The 18,500-nt window shown below is 36.5% G+C and overlaps 1 protein-coding gene across 1 annotated transcript in view; it reads right to left on the reverse strand.

The window, feature by feature from the left end:
• EXOC4 (exocyst complex component 4) overlaps window positions 1–18,500 on the reverse strand; it is a 685,089-nt gene that overhangs the window by 450,330 nt on the left and 216,259 nt on the right. The window lies entirely within an intron of this gene.

The following is an 18,500-nucleotide window of genomic DNA, read 5'->3' on the forward strand; positions in this document are numbered from 1 at the left end:
AAAAAGTCTGTATAATAATCATCAAAATGTAGCCCCTAGCCTTTACTATTTAACTTTGTTCAGAAAGGTATAATTCACAATTTTCTAAGTAATGCTATTTCTTGGGAGAAATAAGATAAAGCTAATTTCATTTACAGGCTAACTAAAGACTGAGGGTCCATTTATCATTTTTAAAATGCTAGCCGGCAGATAAGATTAGTTTCTGTCACTCACAGCGCTGTCAAGATGACTCAATATGATTGCAAAGTCGATTTTTATGGCCATATTTGAACAAATAATAAATGTTCCTATAGAGGCTTCCGTTTGAGGATCTCAAAGAATTTGACTGATGGAGAGGATAAAGGACAAGCACACTTCAAGCAGGAGGTTCATTTTATAATCTCATGCCACTTTTTTCTAAAGAAGATCTAGAAGAAGCCTCTAAAATTATTAAAACCTGGATAAAAGCAGTAGAGAAATAAAGCTTAGAGGAACTGAGATGATTTTTGGCTGAAGAAAAGACAGCATAAGGCTAACCTAGTAATAGTTATTAAACATATGAAAGCTTAATGTATGAAGGCTAGGTGAAGCTTTCAAGGGAGCAACTCAAGCAAATACGGGAATTAAGCAATCAGGTAAAATGAAGAAAGCAACCTGCCCACAGTATAGCCATTAGGTATTGAAAGTTATAAAAGAAAATTTTAAAAAACACTCCTCTGAAACTTAACACTAGAGAACAGCAACTGAACAATAGCTTGAGTGGAATCAATAGAATTAATTAAATTATACCTGGATACTCAAGGTAATCTACTGAGATTCCAAAGAAATACTGAATTAAATAGAAATAATAAATTAAATAGAAACATAAAAATCTGCCTTAGGGAAAAATCTTAGGTGATGCCATTTACATACAAAGAGAATTTTGGAAGACTTATAAAAACATCTGATTGCCTTCTTAACTCAAAAGGAAATAGATATCAAAAACAAACTGCAAAGCCAACCAAGAATTCAAGGACAAATCTAAAAAGCTCAAGTTTCCCAAAACAGTCAAGCTGTTGTATCTGTGATCTAACTAAAAATAGGGAAAATTTTATTTTTATAACTTTGGTCACCTTCTGCCTCCTGTTTTGCAGGTTTCTAATCTAAACACACACAATATTATTAATATTTTTAATCTCTGAAGTTTTAATTCTGAATCTGCCAAGCTTGAAAAAAATTCAAATTTTTCTGAATATACACAAGAAAAATAAAACTGGTACTAATAATCAAATACAGAATTTAATGTTACTCATTAAATCAGTTTCAAATTATTTCAAATCATTCTGTGGACATTTTTTAAATGGGCATTCTCTAGCTATCTGCAAAAAGACAAAAGATATCAAGTCTTGTTGAGTATATGAAGGAAAGGGAACCCTTATGCACTATTGGTGGGAGCCACTGTAGAGAAAACAGAATGGAGACTCCTCAAAAAACTAAAAATAGAACTACCATATGATCCAGCAATTCCTCTCCTCTTCCTCTAATGGATAAAGAAGATGGGGGTGTGTGTGTGTGTGTGTGTGTGGGTGTGTGTGTGTGGGTGTGCGTGTGTGGGTGTGTGATGGAGTATTATTCAGTCATGAGAAAGAAGGAAATCCTGCCATTTGCAACATGAATAGACCCTCAGGGTACTATGCTAAGTGAGATTAGTCAGGCAGAAAAAGACAAATACTATATGATATCACTTACATGTGGAGTCTAAAAAGGCCAAATCTATAAAAACACTGAGTAGAATTGTGATTATTAGAGGCTGGGGGTGGAGAATTTGGGGAGATGCTGTGCAATGGTACAAACTTGCAACAAGTTGATAAATAAGTCTTAGAGATCTAATGTGCAGCAGAGTGATTGTACTCAACAATACTGTATCATGAACTTCAAAGCTGCGAAGAGAACGGATCTTAATAGTTTCCACTACAAAAAGCAATGATAATTATGTGACTTGATAGAGTTGCTAGCTAAGGCTATGGTAGTAATCATACTGCAATACATAAACACATCAAACCAACGTGTTGTACACCTTAAGATCACACAATGTTTATGTCCATTATAGCTCAATAATAAAAAGGAAAGAATAAATGGCCATTCTCCAAGCAACTTATTATCTCAAAATAATTTAAAATGTAAGTTTACAACTGAGGCCTCCAGCTGGCAGCCATGCCCTCCAGCCCCAGTCAAGTCTTAGATGACCGCAGTCCTGACTAGCATCTTAATTATAATGTCATAAGGGGTCATGAGCCAGAATCATCTAGCTAAGCCCTCCCGCATCCCTGACTCACAGCAACTGTCTGGTAATAATTATTTGTTGTTTTAAGCCGCCCCCAAAAATAAAACTTTATAAAATGCACTTACCCTGTGTACTAAAAAAAGAGAGACTGATATGAGAGTTTAGGACCTTGGAGTCTCCTAGGACTCTACAGTGCATGACGACACAGGAGAGACTTGAGCCTCTGCTTCCTCACTGGTAACCCTTCACTCACAGGATGCAAATACAGTGCCTCGGCAAAATTTCTTTCCCCATAAGTACTCTCAACACTGTATGACATTTTTTACTCTACCAATTACTGAAACCTCCTCCAAGTAAAGGCCCAAGGACACAGGTAAGAATTTTTCTTTAACATACATATATACGTGGGTGGATGATTCATATTTAAAAAAAAGAACTAATTATGGGGCACTATGCATCATTATTCCCAAGTGTTCACGGTCAACAGCTTTCAAAGTTATTACAGAGATGCTAACCAGCAGTGCCAAAAGATGAAGGTGGTAAGAGTGATGGACATTCAGACATGGAAAATTACCTCAAGTGCCATTTGGGAACAGGTTCTTAGAGATGGTATACCTGACCACTGCTTCCTGTGTAGTGCACAAATTCTCAAATTGTTTGAAAAAACTGGGGGAGAATCACTTCCAATGAGGAAAAAAAGTAAATAAAGACTATAATCAGCCTAATTAAGCCTAATTATTTCATGTAGATATAAATATTCAAAAGATGGGCCATGATTTTCCTTATTGTTACCTATTTTAATGTGAAAACTTTCATGTTCCTAGAATTAAAAATACAAATGTTAGTAATGTCAGAAAAAGGGAAATAGCTAGTGAGAAGTGCTTTGACCCATTATGTAAAAACATACCCTACAAATCAAGGGATTCCAAATTCTAAAATGATATTTTTGAAGTTTCTTGATGAGAAGGAAACAGAGAATAAATAAACTGATTTCTGCAATGCAGTCTTTCTCTACTTTATAATGGGAAGCTATTAGCTTGCAAGCGAAACTGGCCAAGTCCATCAGGTTAATATATCGTCCCATAACACACAAATTGATACCTGCTGGCAGGCACTGTTCAGAATAAGAGACCCAAAGCTTTTGAATAAGGAAGAAATGGTAATTTACCAGAAAAACACACACATGCATATATACAATGAACTATACATTAGTAAAAGAAAGCATAGACTTGGAAATTATGTTTATAAATTTGAAAGTAAATAAAAAGGCAACTTAGCAATTTAGCAATTGGTTATAAAAATGAAGCCATGCATGGAAAACTTATTAATGTTCTTTTAATAGTTTTCTGAGGTAATAAGAACTATGATGGGGTAATCAGCTGGAGTCACCCTGGTTTTTAATATGTTTTTCTTCTCCTGGGTACCCAGTACCATATGGTCCTAAAAAAAAATTTCCATTAGTGGCTCACTGACAAATGGGACAGAAACAGTATTCGAAGGCTGGAGTTTAAAGGAAAAAAGAAATCCAGTGGCAACATTTAGATGGGATGTGGTTTACGGCAGATTACATAATGACAAAAAGTGGCCATCAGGAACAAAATTGCAGCTCCTGTAAGCAATTGCATTAGTGAGGCAGGTGCTACAAAAATGATAACAAGTAATGGCAACAGTAATAACAAAAAATGCCTTATGTTTATCTAATGCCTTCCTTCTGAAATACTCAAAACTACCAATGGGAAATAGCTAACCGCTCCTCCCAGGCTTTGGAGGTTGCTGGTAGGCTTCTTTTCTTTTTTTTTAAACTATCTGAATTAAAGAAGTTTTAACAAAGTATCATAAAGCAAGAAGGGGTTCTGAAACATTATCTACAGGGAACCTCTTACCACTAAATGATATGTGCCCCTTGGCATGCCTCCTTAGAATTTTCTGGGACGGAGTCTACAGATTCTCAGGTCCAGGGAGTCATAAACTTCATACAGTGATGAAATTCTTCCAGAAGGGCAACTGAAAATTCAGGTTATATCCAGGATGTGATCTATGGGAAGTTTCCATGCTTATAAAACCATATACTATACTGAAAACTATGTACACAAAAAAGGGGAAAACTCCAAATTATTAACTCATCACATCCTACATAGATATTCTGGTTAGCTTCTAGAGAGAACTTATGTCTGAGACAAGTGGCTTTTCCTGTTCTTGATTAACAGGTACTAAGATAGCCTGTCTTCACTTAAGTGAGCAAAGAACAGAATGCATCTGAGATCCAGAACTGTGCTAAGTCCATGTTCCCAAAGGAAGCTGGTCCCTGATTTCGCGATTTGAGATTGTTTTAAAGTTCAGACATTAGTAATTATGCAAAATGGACAAATACAGTCCAGGGGGTAAGGTTAAGGACAAAATGAAATATAGGAGAGATGGCTATTTGCATCAGATATCAGCTGATGACAATAAAAGAAAAAATCTCTTACATAATCAAAGCATCACAATGCTTGAAGGAGGTCAGAATGAAGACTGATGCGATCCCCATTTCCCTACAGGGAAGGACTCTCTGCCTTCTGTCCCACTCTTTGTAATTATATGACAAAGTGGGTGTGTGTGTATAAATATAAAATGGTTCTTCCTAGAAGTAATGGAGTAAAGCAGAGTCTTAAGCATACCATCAGTACAAGATACATGGGTAAAAGATGAAGACAATTAAGTAAATGTTTCTGGAATAGAGGATGACATGCAGGTCAGTATCAAAATATATTAAAAACATACTGGATAAAGAACTAAAAGAAAAGAAAAACATACACATGCAGCAATTTCACTGAGACAAGCGTGGCAATGTAACCCTCTCTTCATACATAAAGTCCGTATCCCTAAAGGAAATTTAAGTTCTTTGAGAGCGTGGATACAGTTTTTTACATATATCATAAATTTAATCATAGGAAAAAGAAAAAAAGGACTAAAAGATTGTAAGGAGAGGGAAGGAGACCTTTGCTAAGCTATGGATGAGGAGAAAACTGTTTTTGGAAAGCAGTTTTATTTACACTAACCATTTTGGGGGAAAAGAGGGTTCACCCATAAAGGATGACTCAATTATTGTTACCAAAAAAAAAAAAAAAAAGCAGCAACAGGGAATTCCGAGAGTTCACAATCTGTGCTAACTGAAAAGAATGTGCTTATTTTCCAGCTCCTGTACCATAGTGCAAAAGGAACTGAATTTGGTCTGCATCTTAGGTCTGCCGATTACTAGTTATATGACTTTGGAAAAAGTTACCCAACCCCTGAACCCAGTGGCCTTATCTATTAAAATAAAAGTACTCTTATGTCCTACTTGTCACTCACAATAAAGAATGGGAAAAAAACAGGAAAAATTCTTGTAGTTGTTGCTGCTAAAGAAAAGAAACATTTATTTAGAAAAGATAACAAAATGAACCCAAAGTATGAGCTACTGTGATCAAAATGTGAATTTTTTTATAATGGCATCTTCAAAACAGTTCACGATTATACCTGAGTACTGATAAATCTTCAATATGGACTATATTTCCACAGATGTGTTGATAAAGATAAACTCCAGAGTTGTACCGCACCATTATTCTAGTTGAAGGCAATATTAATATCCACGTGTTGAATTACTTTCAGAGAAAAAAAATCCACCTGGCATTCAGCTAGATTTGCCTGCTAAGCGTGCAGCCAGGGATCGTGGTTGCTGCTTCATGAGGGAACAAAGAATCTGACTAGTAAGGACACTTTTCTCTTGGTAAGAAAATGAACAAAATGGAGTACGGATGGTACTGTATTTCCAGACAGTGCAGACTTAGAGAAAGTACAATACAAGAAGAGGAACCTGTCCAACTGGGCCCTGCCTACCTCCTGATGACTAATATGTAGTATGATGGCAAGAGTTCAAGTGCTCATCAGGGACCAGGAGGAGACATCAAGAAGGAAGCACGCACATGATGAAACTTTAGTTAAGAAAGAGCCTAGATCCTTGAGGACATCATCGATCAAGGCCACCATGCCAGGACTTGACTGCCTGACTTTTATGTGAAAGAGAAATAAAACTCTATCTTGTTTATACCACTGTAATGTTGAGTCTCTTATTTATAACCAAACCTACTCCTACAGCCAAGATAAAGATGTTTGGCAGGAAGTCTGTCACCTTAATAAGGAGAGTTTTAAAACGGACTGACAAAGAAGCTCAGACAAAACAGGTAAGTAAGTTGGGAGACAACAGGTAGGGCTGGGTTAAGTGTTGGTGAAGATGGTACCCAGGCATACTTTGCTGAAATAAAAAAGCTACTTAGAAACAATACTGATGACCCTACTGGTCAAAGTTAATGACCAGAGCACATAGTCAAAGCAATCTTCCAAGTGGATAACTGTGATCTCCTAAGAATCACTAGAACTCTGGGGTTGTGAACAAGAGCGAAAGACAAAGAGCTGGGGAGGCGGTGGGGGGAACTTCTAGTAAAAAGTATGGGAAACTGTATTGCATATGAAGGAAAATCATACTTTATTGAACACTCACTCTGAGTAAGGGACCAGTAGCATTTCTCTTCAGTTGCCCTATTTAATCCTTGAAATAACCCAACTAATCCCTGTTGTTACAGATCAGGAGTGCGGGTGGAAGAAATTCAGTAACTCCAAAAGCTAGTAAGTAGAAAGCAAGAATCCTAATTCAGGTCTTTGTCTCAAAATTCCATAACTTGCCATTCCATGATGCTGCTGTCTCAAAGTTCTATTTCTGAACAAAACTAACTAGACTCAGAATAGAATCAAAGTAAAACACCAGACTGGCATAAAAGACAGGAGAAGTAAATGTGATAGCACTCTATTAATCTGAGCCACTGGGACAAAAAGTGATAGTGTGATAGTAACAGAAATTTCGGAACAAAATGAGTATGTTCATTCAGAGTTTGTGAGAACAACAAAATGTATGCTGGAAATACTTAAACATGCACTCACCAATCACAGAGGAAAGAAAATGACAACATGTTTAGAAGATAGGTATATACCATTCCAGGGCGAGAGTCTCCACAAGCAAAGAAAAATCTACTAAAAGGTAGACTTTTTAATCAGATGAAAAAATTGATCCTACTTTACAAATACGCATTACACTGGCTGCCATAAAACAGTACCAGACTCCTGATCCCCATGCTGTCCTTAGTTTGAATGCAAATCCTACAATCCTCTCAGAGAACGCTGCTGTAAATTTTGGTGTCATCCTTGCTTTCTGTGCTGTTTCCAATGTTAGCACTTATTCTAAGCGAAATTAGGGTTCATGATAGCTGTGGTCCACAGATATGACTGTAAGCATCAAATTATGAGGATTTTTTTTAAAATGCAATCCTTATAAAACCTATTTGGGATAACGTCAGCTCTAAACATGAAATCTATCCCATCTACCACATGGCTTTTCAGTTTCTACCCATAAAGATAGTATGTTCTCAATCAAGCAGTTCTTCAGCTGGATATCAACAACTCAATGAGACCGAAGGTAAATACACTGTTTATGGAGGCTGACTTGAAATCACAAGAGAAGCCATCCTCAAAGTCTATTTCTTTCCTTTGTTTGATCCGGTCTGATTGGCTTTGAACACTGATGTAACACTACTTCTGTGTGTGTATACGTGAGTGTATATACATGTTAATGCAATTCAATGCTACAAGGTTAAACTGCAGAGAAAACATTTCTCGCCCTTGATTAAGGCCTGCATTAAACCATCAGACCCCATCACAAGCCTTGCTGATGAGTAGCTATTTGGACACACACAGAGCTGTGATTTCCATCCACTTTACTAATCAGCAAGTTCAGATTTGCTGCTAATGTGACATTGATGAACAGGAATGATGCTAATGTGACAGTGACGAACAGAAGTGACAGCTCAAGGATGATTAAAATTAGCTAAGGCTCTTCAACCCAGGACAAAATGGAGGGGCTGTGAAAACAACTGCAGCCAAACATGCATCTCTGAAACAGAAAGGAAACACCAAAAACATGTGTTTACTGATTACACATAAATCTCAGTAAATACACACCACAACGTGACATCGTTTAAAATGTAGACAGTCATTATTCAAATCCTACACTAAATCAAAAATGACAATAAGAACATGAATATACAGACCAAAAGTGCTGAGCAAAACAAAATGGCCAAAAGGTAGATGGTACTGTTCGATTATGAAAATATACGGCATTAGAAATACAAACCAAGTGCTTCATTGGAACTGAAATAATATTCTCTGGTCTATGCTAATTTAGGAAAAGCATTCTCAACTGCAGTGTGGACCTCATACAATTTTTCTCAGAGACTTGGAGTTAGATATCTTATTCACAGCCTTGAGGACAAAGACCTCACCTTCCTTACCTTCCCTTTCCTCACCAACTACTCCCCTGCGACTGAGGCCAAATCAGTACATTGGAGAAAATGAGACTGCATTTTGTTGTTTAATTTTCTTATTATGCCTGCTGTTCACCACGTCTCTTCCTGTAGAAGGTAAGCTCCATGTGGACAGGAATCTATGTTGGTTTTTTACTTGCTATTATTTAAAATTATATGTGTAGCTCGCATTTTATTTTTATTACATCGAGTTGGTATAGAGGCTAGAAGCAGGATTCTAGAGCCAGCCTGGCTGAGTTTAAATTCCCTCTCTGTCACCTACTAGCTTGATCTTGGACAGGTCATTTGGCTTCAATTTTCTCACCCGTAAAGTGGGGACATAGTAATATCTACCTCAGGGAGTTGCCACCCTCACGGGTAGTAAAAGGCTCCATGAAGGTTGGTTGGGGTTCTTACTGGTTACAGCACTTATGTAGGGAGTCAAATAGAAATGCATTTGGGTCCTCCTGGACCCTGTTTTCTCCTATGAAATGATCTCTGACATAACAATGACCAGCCCTTCAAGCTAAGAATTTTTACCTGAACTTACGGAGACAAGGCCTCCTGCCCTGATGTCTAACCAAAATAACAGCAGTTGTTCAGCACCAAGCACCTTACAGCCAGCTTAGGGACACTCCAAGGGGCCACTGGTGGGAACTATGAGTGACAGACACTGGACCTCAGTGGCCCATCCCTCTTCCTCATGTGCTGCCATCATGTGCAATTGGTCAGGTAGCTACCTGAACTGAGAGTTTTAAGAGTTAAAATGTACTGATTCCAAAACTGAAGAAGCTAGTTACCTATGTCTATTTTCTGACATAGTCTTCTTACTTCATCCACCGATACTTCTAGCAACATAGTACAGCTTCAAAAAACCACAAACTAAACAAGCAAAAGAAAACAAGGAAATCTACACAGAAATGGATGGTCAACTGGGGCACTACAGTAGCTTTTTATGGGTAATCTACACTGTGCAGGCTACCCCCAGAGCTGGAGCAGAATAGGATACAGATGTCTTTTTTTTTTTTTTAAGTAGAAGTCCATTAACACATTCTGCCCTTGTTAAATTCTAAATAATCATTTCACAGAGCTGGAACAAAAAAAAATGTTAAAATTTGTACAGAAACACAAAAGACCCCAAATAGCCAAAACAATCTTGGAAAAGAACAGAACTGGGGGAATCACAATCCCTGACTTCAGGCTATACTACAAAGCTATAGTAATCAAAACAGTATGGTACTGGCACAAAAACAGACACACAGATCAATGGACTAAGATAGAAAGTCCAGAAATAAACCCACACACTTATAATAATCTATGACAAATAATCAAATAATCCATAACAAAAGAGGCAAGAATACACAATGGAGAAAAGACAGTCTCTTCAGTAAGCGGTGCTGGGAAAACTAGACAGATATCTGTAAAAGACTGAAATTAGAACATTCTCTAACATCCTATACAAAAATAAACTCAAAATGGATTAAAGACCTAAATGTAAAACCAGATAGTATAAAATTCCTAGAGGAAAACATAGGCAGAACACTCTTGGACATAAATCACACCAGTGTATTTTTTGAACCAGCTCCTGGAGTAATGGAAATAAAAGCAAAAATTAACAAATGGGATCTAATTAAAAGCTTCTGCATAGATAAGGATACCATCAACAAAACGAAAAGATAACCTACAGAGTAGGAGAAAATATTTGCAAACTATGTGACCAATAAAGGACTAATTTCCAAAATATACAAACAGCTCATACAGCTTAATATTAAAAAAAAAAAAGCAACCCAATCAAAAAATGGGCAGAAGACCTAAATATACATCTTTTCAAAGAAGACATACAAATAGCCAACAAGCACATGAAAAGATGCTGAACATCACTAACTGTTAGAGAAATGCAAATCAAAACTAAAATGAGGTATCACCTCACACCAATCAGAATGGCCAAAATTTAAAAGTCTACAAATAGTAATTGCTGGACAGGCTGTGGAGAAAAAGAAACCCGCCTACACTGTTAGTGGGAATATAAATTGGTGCAGCCACTATGGAGGACAGTATGGAGGTTCCTTAAAAAAAGGAAAAGCTAAAAAAAAAAAAAAAAACTAAAAATAGACTTACCCTATGATCCAGCAATCTCACTCCTGGGCATACATCCAGAGTGAAGTAAAATTCAAAAAGATACACGCACCCCAATGTTCACAGCAGCAGTATTTACAAGAGCCAAGACATGGAAACCACCTAAATGTCCATCAACAGATGACTGAATAAAGAAAATGTATATATACAATGGAATTCTACTCAGCCATAAAAAATAAAACAATGCCATTTGCAGCAACATGGATGGACCTGAAGATTGTCATTTTAAGTGAAGTAAGCCAGAAAGAGTAAGAAAAATACCATATGATATCACTCATATGTGGAATCTAAAAAAAGGGGGGGGGGACAAACGAATTTATCTACAAAACAGAAACAGAATCATAGACATAGAGAACAAATTTATGGTTATCAGGGGACAATGATGGTGGGAAAGGATAAATTGGGAATTCAAAAACTGCAGTTCTGGCAAGTGATGGAAATGTTAGCTGTCTTATTGTGGTGGTGCTTTCATGGGTATATACATCTATTAAAATTCAAACTGTAAAATCTGAAATATGTGTAGTTTATTGTACAGGAACCATCACAATAAAAATGTTAAAAATTAATAAATTCTAAGTAATCAGACTCTCATGTTGACAGTAATGAATTTAATTCCTAGAGACAGATTTATTCAAAACATAACCTGCAACAATAAATCATTCTAAAAGGACTCTAGCACTCAACATCAAGAAGTATTTCAACACTAGCATTCATATATATATATGAGGTTCTATAAAGGATAAGTAAGAAAAGTATATTTTGTGCCCCAAACACAAGTCTCAGAATTCTAGTAAATTAACCTTGGATTTTGTATAATGTTAATATTGCTATCAACTGAATATATTCTATTGATAAATAGAAATGGTTAAGTGACCTTCTCAGAATCTAAAAATCTATCAATAGACCAGACACATTTTACAAGCATTTCTGAAAAGAAGTAACAAAGAAGATCAAAGAATAAGATACACTGCTCAGAGCTTCTGTAATCAGATACTGAAAGTCAATCAACACAGGCAAATCTTCAATTATGGTATTCCCAGTGGCAATCATTGACAGGGCTCTTTCTGGGTCATACTTCTTCCTTGCAATTTTTACCCTGAAATCTCAAAGAGACTATTTTCACAGAGAACCTCTCATTTTAAACTATCTATAGTAACATTACTTCCTTTTTAGTAAACAGTCTTTTCTCATGCATAATATAATTATCTAAATTATCCTTTATTAGAATTCTTTCTCAAAAGCGAATTTTCTGAAATTATCTGAATTACCTCATTGCTTCTAAATAAGTCAATTATAGATGCCTCCAAACAAATTTATGCTGAAGTAAATAATTCACTTTTTTTTCCATCTGCTAAGGTTCAAAATCAAACATGATTTCCAAACTTAAGAACGGATGTGGCCAGTTTATGTCTTAGCCATGCCAAAGTCCCACTTAGTTCTAGAAGAAAAGGGTATCAAAAGCAGGCTTTCTCCATTCAATGTTTTCTTTTAGCACTGAGCTTTGTTTTCTGGCATTAACTTAGGACCAGAGTACCATGTACGAAAAGCACTCGGCACTCAGGACAATAAATTATCTACTAAACTAAGCACCACCACTTGGTTAGTGTGGTTACCACACTCCTCTCTGTTTACAGTGGGAGAACACAATTGATGCTCATTTCCTAAGCAGTGAAGCACCTGATTCTCAATCCTATTATTATAAGCCCACTCCTCCCTTTATTTGTCTCAAGTAGTAAATTATGATGGGGCATTGTTAATGAATACAGTTAAAGAGTCAAGTTCAGGCTACTTGAGGGAAAAATAAAGTTCAGAGGATTTTTAGAAAGAACTGGGTTCCCTAAAATTAGCAAAAATAAATACTGGATACTTGTAGGTTTTTCCCAAAGCTAATTTCTAAAAGCTATTCAATGGAAAGGGTTTGTTTTTGTTTTCTTTTAAACAAGAAACTATCACATTATTAAAAGTCAGGTTCACTGAAAAGAAGCAGTACAAGTGAATTCTCAACTGCAACTCCAAGAAGGAGCCTTATCCCTGAGAACTACTACATTTTTCACATGAAAAAAAAATTTTTTTCATGTCTTTTTTTTTTTAGGAGGAAGGAAGAGGTGGGTAATTAGGTTTATTTATTCATTTTTATTATTTGTTTTGTTTTAAATGGAGGTACTGGTGATTGAACCCAGGACCTTGGCATACTAAGCATATGCTCTACCACAAAGCTATACCCTCCCCACCTTATGTCTTTTTTTCTTACTCAGGTTGATAGACCTGCCCTCGAGCCTTGCCTTGATCTCAAAGAAGTGGCAGTGCCACATAGGAAGACTACGGTTTTATTACAATGTCGCTCCAACTTTCACCTACTTGTCAAATTTAACAAAAGAATATAAATTCAGTTAATAAATCTGTAGTTTGATGCCAAGGGGACTATACCACAGATCAAAAATTCAAAACAAGAAATGACTTATCATATTAAAACTGATTAAAGCAGCATGGATACTCGACGTGGATGGTCAAAAGTCCATAAAACAACGGTGGCAGAATCTGTGGTTCAGGAGTTAACTTGGGAAAGACCATCTACGTACACTGACAGTCCATAAAATAAAATAAAGGTATCTCCCATATAATGATAATATCAGCTATGCTTTAAAAGATATGAGTAACAGGTACTATGCTATTAATTTTAATTAAAGTATTTTCCCCACTAGAAACTTCACCCTTTTCCTATTTTGCTTTGCTACAGAAAATATGTACATTAAGCGGCATTTGTATGTATACAGACACTAAGAACTGTCTATTACTCCACCCAAATGTTCAATGATTACAGCATCCACTACTTTCCGCCTCCCGAAGTCTTGCCATGATGTCTGAAAAGTCACATATCTTATTGGGCTTTAGGGAAAAAAGATGAGGGTAAGCCCCTCCACTACACTCAAGGTTATGCAGTGAATATGTCAAAGCACCTGACATCCTTCCCTGCTCCTCACAGATGCTTTGGGATGGGAACGTCCATCAGATTCATATCCTTCATCTCCTTTGATTTTTGACAAAGCTGTATATGTGCAAAAACCTCCAGCCTTTCTTATTACTGCTTTTAGCTTTTTTTATTCTCTAAACCCCCAAGTCCTTCCATTTATACCCAACTAGAGTGACTTAGAAATCATATAACCAGCTAACTTGGTTCATCAAAAGTATAGAGTTAAATACACATTAACTTACTTTAACTTCTCTTTAGGAGATTAATATTAAAGGAGGGATAAATGTACTTCTGTCTTTTTTTTTTTAACGTTTCTATTTCACCAAGGGAAAAAGAAAATATCCAGGTGTTCAAATAATCCACGTCTTTTTTTTTTTTTCCTAGGCAACGATACCACACCACACCCATGTTGTAAGCTGCTACCTCTTGGCAAGCTAGCACAGATGGAGACAGTGAGTTCTGGAATCTGATGGCGGCTCTTGCCCTGACAGAATACTTGCGGGCTATGTGACCTTGGGCATATAATTTAACTGCTTTTGGACCTTATTTTCCACATCTATTCCTCCTCTTCCAAGACAATTACATGAAATAATCCATGTATGTAGCTGGCACATTGTAAACTCCAATATATTTTAGTGGAGAAGCTGAAATGTTTCTCTCTCCAATTAAAAGGGAAGCTCCAGATTGCTATTCCTGGTCACCCTTGCCTGTTTCATCTGCAAATGAATAATCCCTCAAAAAGAAAAACGATGATCTAGATATGAATGTGAATCTCCAGATAAAAGTGGTATTTTAACCTGCTTTCTCTAGTTGTCTTTCTTTTTTGTTCTGAATAATCATGCCTCATAAGGAAACAATGACGCCACATGAAAAATGAACATGGACATTTTAATTTGTATATAATTCACAAAAATGCTGCGTAAGTAGTAGAGAGTGAAATTACAGTCAGAATGACATAGGTTTGAATCCCTGTTCCACAATTTACTAAGTGAGTTATTTGACCTTTCTGCTGCTTATGCCCCGTCTACAAAACGGGGTGACACTACTTATAGCTCATAGATTTATTACCACAATCAAATGACATGGTATAAGAGAAGCACCAGGCACAAAATAAGCATTCAAATGTAAGCTCCCTCCCCTGACAGGCACGATGAATTAAAATTGCAATCCCTTCACCAGCAAAGTTGCTTTTGATCCCCAAGGGAGCAAGGATGTCTGAATGGTAGGGATTTATCTGTACAAATTTGTTCTTAATATTCTTCTTGTTACATAAACAAGAGATATGTACTAATTACACTAGGGCTTTACTTTTTAAAATAAAAGGCACAACATACACCATAAACATAATAAAAAGCCAAAGAAGAGGAGAAGAGATAACAAGGGAACAGCTGGTATAAACTGTGCACATCATTCAAAGAGGCAATGGGGCCAGTAGAGTTTTTCAATAAAAGCAAAGAGAACACTAGGTGGTAAAGAAATGGATACTTTAGATCTGGGGAAGCAAAACATATTCACTACTCTTCAGGATGCCAGGGGAGGCTTGGATAACATCTCCTGTCTTAATGAGCTATACTCCATTCCCAGCTGTTCAGAACAATGACAGAGTTCATTGCGGCAGAGGATCCATACACAAAAACTCCACGGTCCCTGGAGCCAGAGGTGCAGGGCAAAAGCTAAATCATCCATCTGTTGGTGTTTGGATGTATAAATGAACAGAGATTTAAAAAAACAAAAAAACACCTTGCATATTCAGGATCTTTCTTCTCCAATAACTGTCAAACTTAGGTATATTTTCTAATCCCTTCTTTCTTTGTTGGCTCTGAGCACTTTTTAAAAAATTAATCAACTTTATTTTTTAGGGCAGTTTTAGGTTTACAGATAACTCGATGGTATAAATGAATACTCATATACCCTCTCAATCTGAGTATTTTTAAGGGTCCTGGCTCATTTAAAATATTAAATTGTCACCCAGAATTTGAATCATCTAATAAATAAAATGACCAAAGTAGAGAATTTGAGATCCTATTTGGAACTGCAGATTTAACCAAACCTAACCAGGGCATCACTAAAGCCAAACTTAAAATCACATTAACGAATAATACATTTAAAGTGTATTTGTAAACAATCAGAATTTTCACAGCCAGTTAACAACATTAGTATCTCCTTAACTTCCATATTTGCTAAGACTATAAGGAAACATTTCATTATTTAAGGACTTTGAATGTTCCCAAGATGGAGGCTCAGCGCTTCCTTTCTGTTTATTAGACTGCTTCTTTCAACTATGGAACTGCTTCCTTTTCTTTTTTAAGATGAGGCACTCTATTGAGGTCACCCAGACACACTAAGAAAAAGATCACCAGGTCAGTCACCACTGCCGCTTTGTAGTACAGAAGTTCTCAAAGTGTGGTACCCAACTTGTTAGAAACGCACATTTTGCGGTCCCACTCCTGATCTAATAATGAATCAAAAATCTTGTGGGTGGAGAGGTGTACACACATCCTGCAGTCTGTTTTAATGAGCAGTGCAGGTGATTCTAATGTAGATAAAGTTTGAGAATGACTGGTTTATACAAGGATGCCTGACCATTTGGGGGGGAGTGAAAAATGAACAGTAAATATGTGTTCTTATCAAGTTTTGGGGGGTTTTTTTGGTCTAAAAACAGTTAATAATTTTGATAATTTTTAGAACAATGTTGTATTCCATTTGAGAATTTCAATGTCTGTCTTGTAGGGCTTGCTACTGTGGCTACTGAATAGACCACTTTTAGCCACTGCCATTTTTCTTAATTGGGTGCAATTCACATTTTTCATGCATCACAAAATGACCTGCCACTCTCTGTTTTACTGATATGCAACTTTTCTCTTCTGTACAATTTGAAATTTAGTCTAACCAGGATTTCTTACTTATTTTTTTCCTTTAGTTTTCCAGAAGCTTTCCAGCCTTTCCAGAATACCTTCCACAATATTGCCTAAACCTTCTCATTCCTTTATCTATATATAGCTCGACATGTAATAAGGTAGACATATACGAGAAAGATCTGAGATAATGGTCTCTATTTGTATGCTTGGGCCCTCAGTTAACTCTATAAAAGACCCAACAGTTGCATAACTTCAATATGTATTGTTTATTTCAAGTCAACTACAGCCCAATGCAAGAAAAACCCAACTAATAGGAATGGTATTATGGTTAGTGTCCCTGTAACTCTGCTTCCTTTTTGTTACTGTCCTCTAAATCTATTTCCCATTAAGTCTCTATAGCAAAATTAGTTATATTCTTACTGCTGATTCTTATGTGCCCAGAAAACTGAAATGCCTTCGTGAATCAATGTGCTCAACTAGGTAGTCATGATCCATTTGTTTGCCGCACAATGCTAGATCCTGGTAAACTTCTCTTGAGAAATAAAACATAGGATCAATGGGGAAAGTTTTAAAGAATTTTAGATCATGTTTTATTAAAAAAAAATTTTCTCTGGAAATCAATTTGGCCTTCTTAGTCCAGTGAGTAGCTGGTTTATTTCGGGTAACTGAACCTACATCATAAACTACTAGCCTGCCATCAACTTGAATAAAGGAGGAGTGGTCAACATTTATAAATGAGATTAACTTATATGAGCACATTGGAAAGAAAAAGATTAGGTATTTCTGATTTATGCTCTGGGCTACATCACCCCCAAGAAATAAGAATTTCTCACCTATTTGGGTAACAAAATTATATTGGTCTCTCAAGTGAAGAAAGAGCCAATAATCAGGGGATGGAAAATAATGCACCAAACATACGTCTCTTCTGGCAGAAGAAATTAAAGAGACTGAAGCCTTAAGCAGCCTTATCGGCCTCATCTGATGCGGAAGGAAGTCAGCCCTTCAGGAACTAAAGGGGAATAACAGTGTCTCTCACTCTGGAATACGGGCTCAAGAAGAACAGTGATCAGACAAGCAAGAACCCCTTTAGGAAAGGGGAGGTCCTTAATCCAAGGTCCACAGACGGAATTCAAAGAGTGCATGACCTCAGACAGGGGGAAAACAATCTTTAATTCAATATTAACTGAAATTTACCATTTTCTTCAATTATGATTCTAGGCAATAACTGCAATAGTATTAGCATACATTTAACTTTGTCACCAACAGAAATCATTATTTTCACATCATATTCCAGTTGCTACAAGTATCTGAAAATTATACTTATGCTCGTAACTGCTTTGAAATTATAGTATTATTAGACTTGCCATTAGATATTGTTACTTATTACAACTATTTCAACATAGTTGGTTCCTTCTGTGCTTCTACACATTTTAAAGGCATTCAACTTCTTATTCTAATAAGTCAAAAGGGGTCATGAATCAAAAAAGGCAAAGAACTCTACTTCTCAAAGAAAGAAGTAGGACAGAAAAGAGAAAATACTCCCAAAGTCGTCCCAGAAACTCCAGCATAAACCCCCATGATAAGGAAGAATTTTCCACGAAAAACATGCATATTGTTCTCCTCTGAAATCCACAAACACATTAGAAAACAATACCAGCATATTATTCTCACTTAGAAGGAACTATGATAAAATCTAAAACAGGTTAAGATGTCTTTCTTGGTCTCAATAGACATAATTTCCACTGGTTTGACCTTGGAAATATTAACCTAACAATAGTAGCTGTTCTGGGAAAGGAAAAGGCAGCTCCATGAAAACTCAACAAACACACCTAGGAGTCACATTTTCGTCATCCCAAAACACTTACCACCCTAAGGTACCACTACAGTGACAATATGAGGTCCTCCCAAGAACCATGGCCCCTGTG

This window comes from Vicugna pacos, chromosome 7, assembly GCF_048564905.1.
Source record: "Vicugna pacos chromosome 7, VicPac4, whole genome shotgun sequence".
Lineage (NCBI taxonomy): Eukaryota > Metazoa > Chordata > Mammalia > Artiodactyla > Camelidae > Vicugna > Vicugna pacos.